Raw genomic sequence first — 6597 nt, 5'->3', positions numbered from 1 at the left:
GATTTCAAAACAGAGTAATATGGGCATCTATGCAGATGGCGCTGTTGCTAAAAGTGCTCTTAGTTGGTCAAAGTGCCTGTGTTGTAAACATGAGATCCTGGGTTAAAATCCCAGCAGTTCATTTAGTGGGGATGTGACGGCCTTGTGGTTAGGGCACAGAGCTTGGAGTCCTGAGGTTCTGAGTTCCCCACTCCCACAGCCTGCCACTCTGGGTCTCTGAGCAAAACCCTTAACCGCACACTGCTCCCCAGGCGCCCCATGATGGCAGCCCACTGCTACCCAAATGAGATGGGTTGAATGCAGAGGTAAATTTCTCCAATAATAATAATCATCATTATTATTATTATTATAGGCCAGAGAGGAGTAGATGCACCTGTTGAACTGTCCATTAACAGTAAGGGACAGAGAAGACTGTTCTTCATTAAGTTTAGGTCCTTCAGTGTTTGCAGGAATAGAATTCAGATCTTAAAAGCCTTTTGTGGAGATTGTGATCTCTGCTGTCATCAGTTTGGTCAGCAGTAGATGCATACATGTTTGAACTTCCTCCTCAACTTCTCAGGTGTCTTCTAGATCTCGTAAAATGCATTCAAAACTACTCAGGATCTTCCACTTTAATAAATAGCACTATCCTGATGCATATTCTTAATATTTCATTATTTAGTTTTTCGAAATATCAAATAGGAAATATAGGAAGAGATAATACAAGATTTATCTTCCCTCTGTTCTTTTTTGTTCATTAATGAAAAAAGAAGAATGTGCAATGACATGACATGAACAAATAAAAAAAATATTCAAGCAAAATGTATTTTTTTCATTTCAGTTTGAAACTAATTCGAAAGTAAAATAACAAAAAAAACCTGTGCTTTCAAACCAAATGTGTTCATATGTCAAAGGAAGGCAGCCAATAATCTCCAGCCAAAGTGGTCATTTACAGGAGCCCACAAGTCTATAAACATTTCCAAATGATGTTTTGCAGTAATTCTTTGATTATGTAGACATTTGGGACAATGGGAAGGGGTGCCCTGGGCCAGAAATGTGTAATCATTTCCATAGCAACCATTAAGCAGAATTGTAGTATTGGAGTAAAATAACTTTATTTTTACCCAGTGTACCCAATGGTAATTTCAAGATGTAAATTGTTGGATCAAGTAGCAAATCAAGTTTTAACGTTATTTTAATTGCTCATTGCCAATAGAATTTTAAAAGTAGAAAGTCCCAGAAAATATGCAGATTGTCACATCTTTTCTGCAGCTCCACTAACATAAATCAGCTTTACTTTTCTCACTTCTAAATATACAGAGTTGGTTTAACATTTCAATTTGAGAGGATGTTTTTGAGTTGATTATTATACTGTGATCCTATTTGAACTGACCATGACAAAGAATATTCTAGTTTTACTATTATGATTTTTTTTTATTATGTCTTTAAGTATAGAAATTATCCATTGTCAAATTGTAAAAAGCAAGGTTATTCTAGAAATTTCAGATTTGTCTCTGTCAAACTTAACTCCTCCTTGGCCAAATGTGTTTGCCTTTTCTTGTTTGTTCTTTTCTTTGTCCCAGGAATAAATCAGAGGTTGCCTGCTTACTTAAAATGGTCTAATAATAGAGTTAACCTAAAACCTGACCAGGAATACATAAAATAATAAAATATGTGTTTTATTTTCTTGTGTTTTTTTTCTTTTCCTAGTCCACACGCACGTGTTAGAATGATCCCATATAGGTTCAAACATAACCTTCCAGCTATATGAGGCTAAATGTCCCTCAGCAGCTTTCTTATAGTACTGCTGTGTAAATACTGGTATTAGAGCGGTCCCGTGTCGCCAGCTGCCTTCCTGACCTCAGGTCACTGAATAAGTTTATATTTGAGCCACTCGGGATCAGTAGTTTGTTGAAAGCTTCTGTTATGTGTAAGGGTGAACACCCAGGTGTCTGTCACTCTAACATCACTGGTTACGGCAAACAAAAAAAGGGTTCAAATCATGTGATTAGTGTTGGTTGTACCTTATTCTCTGGAAAAGTTAAGGTTCCAAGAGTCATGTGTATTTCAATTTATATGACACAAGTTTACGATTGGTTGGATTGGTTGAAGGCATATTACAAAAAGCAGAAAAAATGAAATATTTAGGTTACTCCAGTAAAGACTTAAGAAAAAAAAACTGTTTAATTACATCCTCCACTCAAAATCTTACAAGCCACAAGTCAGTGGGCATCTGATCAAAGAAAAGAGTAAAACATCTAACAATATGTAATTGTGTTAATGCTTTGCTCTAAATGTAATAACACCCCTTAATAAGCCTCAACATTAATTTATGTTATTGACATGCAATCCGATGATATCACAATAACTGCACCTTTAAAGCTTGTTTTTTCCCCTACAATATGTCGCAATTTCCTCTGTGCTCTTAGGAATTAATCCAACTCTTTTTCTACTCTTACCAGAATGCTATTTTTTTTGCTTGCTACACAAATCCTGTCTGAACCTCTAATAGTTTAATAATCTTACCCAAGAACCCCCCAAACACATGGCACAGCGTAGGATTTTAGGATTAAACTGCCAATTTAAAAATGAAGCCAGAGACTTTCAGCACTGATTAGAGGCACTCACTCACATTTAAAAGGAAGAGACCAGTTAACCTACCATTACTTATATATAAACACTTTAACTGAGGTGGGAGATTAAAGATTTATATATATTCAATTATAAAGAATTTAACCACAAATCATTCACTAAATTATGGTCCATTACCACCTCACCTGTATTAGATGACATTTTATAGATAGTGGTGGTGGTTTGGACCTGCAGCAAGATTCTTGAAGTCACAAAGCTGTCCTCACTGATCCAATCCTTCCCTTCTTTTATCTTCTGACATGTTTGTTTGCGAAATAAGGAGAAATTCATCAGTAAGGGTTACCATTTAAAATACAAACATTACTGAGGTAATTGTCCAGTTAGTGGCTCTTACCTTACTGCCCCAGTAAATCCACATGGTGACCTTTATTGTCACTGTGGAGTCTTTCCACATCCTGGGAACAATCATCTCACAGGACCTAAAGTGGAAGCTGAACATCAACTCCTTCACCAAGAAAGCCCAGCAGAGGATGTACTTCCTGCAGCAGCTGAAAAATTTCAACCTGCCAAGGACAATGATGGTGCAGTTCTGCTCCTCCATCATTGAGTCCATCCTCACCTCCTCCATCACTATCTGGTATGCTGGTGCCACGGCCAAGGACAAGGGCAGACTGCAGTGGGTCATCCGGTCTGCAGAGAAGGTGATTGGCTGCAGTCTTCCATCTCTCCAGGATCTGTACGCCTCCAGGACTCTGAGGCATGCAATGCAGATTGTGGCTGATCCCTCACACCCCATTCACAAACTATTTCAGTCACTTCCCTTTGGCAGGAGGCTGTGGTCCATCAGGACCAAAACATCACGCCACAAGAACAGTTTCTTCCCATTTGCTACCAGCCTTATGAAGGCCAGAGGCCCTGAGAACCCTACGACACTGACACTGCCTCTCTCCCCCCGTTCAGGACCTAGAAGCTACACCAATGTGGCATTGTCCTCCTTTACATTAACGCAGTCTACTGTGTATATAGTACATAGCTATAGAGTATATATATTATATAGTATACTGTATGTTTTATATTGTATATAGCTTGAGATTCTGTATTGTGTATGTATATCTTATTTATCTGCACCATCAACACCAAGTTAAATTCCGTGTAAGTGCAAACCTAGTGTGCAATAAACTTGATTCTGATTCTGAATATATGTAATTAAATATAAGATTCACTCAGTGTGGACATTGTCCTTCCTGTAAATCACATGTTTTTCCAAATGTTACAGATTCTGCCAATTTTTTTTCCTTTAGTGTTTTACTATAATAACATGTGGAACATGAGAGCTCACGTGAAAACCCTGCTTGATGTGTTTCTTTTGGAACCTATCTCACAATTTCTCCTACAAAGCTTTTCAAGGCATTACTGGATCAATTTATAAAGCTCACCAGCTAAGAGTGACACATTTGACTGAACAAACAAAACTTTATAAAGTTAACAAATAATAATTCATTGAAAAACAGTTAATCAGGACTGTATCACAGATCAGAACCTACTGTAAAATAGATCTATCTCATCCAAACCTGATGGTGGCATCAGAGATAAAGTGCGTGAAGTGTAGATGATTAATCTTCTGTGCAGGAGAAAAGTCTGATTAAAAAAAAATAAATAATTCTTATCACCTATTGAAGGATATTTGAGAGATAATCTCCTGAAATTGTTTAAATTGTCCAAAAATTACCAGTAGAGTGAATTTTCCATATAAATGAACCGATTTGGGACAGATTCATGCAGCATCTTGGCCAGGTCATGCATGTAAATGACGTGTGGTTTTCAAACAGATTACCTGAATGAATATTGTGTAAATAAAGTAAAAAAAAAAATGACAAGGTAAACAAAATGAGATAAATATTCTTCAAAAGGAAGATTAATTTAAAAAAGGAAAATAAATCAGTTTGACAAATCATTATTATTATTTTTCATTCATATAGTGACCCCGTGACCCTCTTTCTCTTTTGCTGACATCAAACAGCTGTGATAACGGAGGAAAATGCGTATTAACCCCTCAAAAGATGGCTGGTGACACTGAGTGACCCGGGGGCACGGGTTCAGCACCTTCTCTCCTTGAAGAATCACAGTTCCAGTGGAAGGCTGAGGCTTTCAAAGCCAGAAGGCTCAGTGGTCAACATTGGCTTTTGCTTTTCCAAATGTCCCTCTTTAGGAGGGGGAGGGTTAAAATGGCAGAAAAACCCGACTTATACTAACAAACTCTAAAGAGAGTGTTATGGATTGGAAAAAGATTGAACGTGACTGTGTGATTTTGCTGAAGGAAGCCGTTTCATACAACATGTGTGGTGTTCATAACATTCAATTAAGTTCACATGGTGCAGGAATGGCTTTACATTAAGAGTGGCAGGGCAGGGCTGATAAATTATGACATGTGAGCTCGTTGTATCAGTCAACATATCTTCAATCTGCAGCACAGCAATCTGATTAAGGCCTGAGGTAATTCTAACCAAGGTCAGCTTGCATGTTGTCACCTACACATAGGTATCCCTAAAAAGATCTTGCAGCCCCTCAGGTTCACTCAGGCAAATAAACACTGTCCTCAGGAAGGACAAAAGCCATTTTTTAAAGTCTCTTCTCGGCAGCTTGAGTGTGGCGAACCAAGCCAGTGTTTAGAAAGCAAATAAATAAGAGAGGACATGGTTGGATCAAGGAAGAAAATAAGAACAGTAAAAATATACAAAGGAGAAAGAGCTATTGAGAAAGTATTTCCTTAACAAGAGGAGAACAAATAATAAATTAAGGGGCCCTTATTCCCTTGTGGACAGACTGGCAAGCCTGAGGGTGGAAGGAAGTGGGCACCGCTCTCTTTTTCTTGGGGTCAGAGACAGCCCTCCACTGTGGGAGCATCACGGAAGAAAAGTCCTGAGAGAAAACTGTTCATAGGAATGTTTACACACACATTCCACAGCTCACAGAGTTTATAAGCCATGCAAAGTTGAATGAAAGTAGCGGTGGTGACTGTGCTGCCCTCATATCCTGCATCACCTACCTGCTTCAGTTTCTGCAAACCTCCTATCTCCCCCTTTGCCTATATAACTGAGACTCTGCTGACAGCAACGACCTCATGCTCACCCCAAACTCCACTCACCTTTGTCCCTGTGCAGGTGGCAGACACCACCAACATCTCTAGCCCCCATCTATGCTACTCTCATGTCTCATGATGAGCAGATAAAGGAAAATCTGTTTTTGTTTTTTTCTCTTTAAGCTCCCATAAGTCCACACAGTCGGACACTCTCATCAAAGTTGTTAAAAAGTTTCTTCTTTGCCCCAAATAGTTCAATTAATCAGCTTCACAAGACATGTTGGATGGAGGGGATAAAAGTCTGGGAGGCAGGAGAAAACAGCCAGGATTTGTATTCCACCACAGTGGCTTTCATTCCCATTAAAGGATGTTAGCATCTTTTAAAGCACAGTGACTCTGTTTTTCGCTTAAGGTTACACAGATCCAACCATTTGTTGAATTGGATTCTTGGCAGACAGCCTGCAAGGATCTTGGCCACCCTTGGATTTAGCGTTCATGTTAAGCTTCACCTTGTCACAAAATGAGCTGTTCTATGCTTTTCCTTAGTCTATATGGGAACATATCCTCTGGCATTGTAATGGTTTCTTATCAGAGGAAAAATGTATTACATACTTCCTGTAAAGCACTTAAACTGATTACTCCTCTAGAGTTTTTCTGTTGATAGATTACAAACAGTTTTTACAGGAATATATTTCATGAAGCATGAAGTGTGTATTTCCTATAGCATTAAGACTGATGTAATAAACTTTTTTTATCCAATAGCAAAACATGAATTAAAAGGGAAATGCATCGACCTCTAGTGGTGAAATTACAGGTTGCAAGCAACTTGAGACCTTCCTCCCCTTTCTCACCTTCTATAAAATGTGAAACACTATGCAAGCAGCTATGTGGCCCACATAAAATGTGAAAGGCCCTTTGTTTCCTGTGCCTTTGGTTTGTCCTCTCTG

Source organism: Cyprinodon variegatus, unplaced genomic scaffold (genome assembly GCF_000732505.1).
Source record: "Cyprinodon variegatus isolate N-32 unplaced genomic scaffold, C_variegatus-1.0 Scaffold19, whole genome shotgun sequence".
Lineage (NCBI taxonomy): Eukaryota > Metazoa > Chordata > Actinopteri > Cyprinodontiformes > Cyprinodontidae > Cyprinodon > Cyprinodon variegatus.
This window is presented reverse-complemented; position numbering follows the sequence as displayed.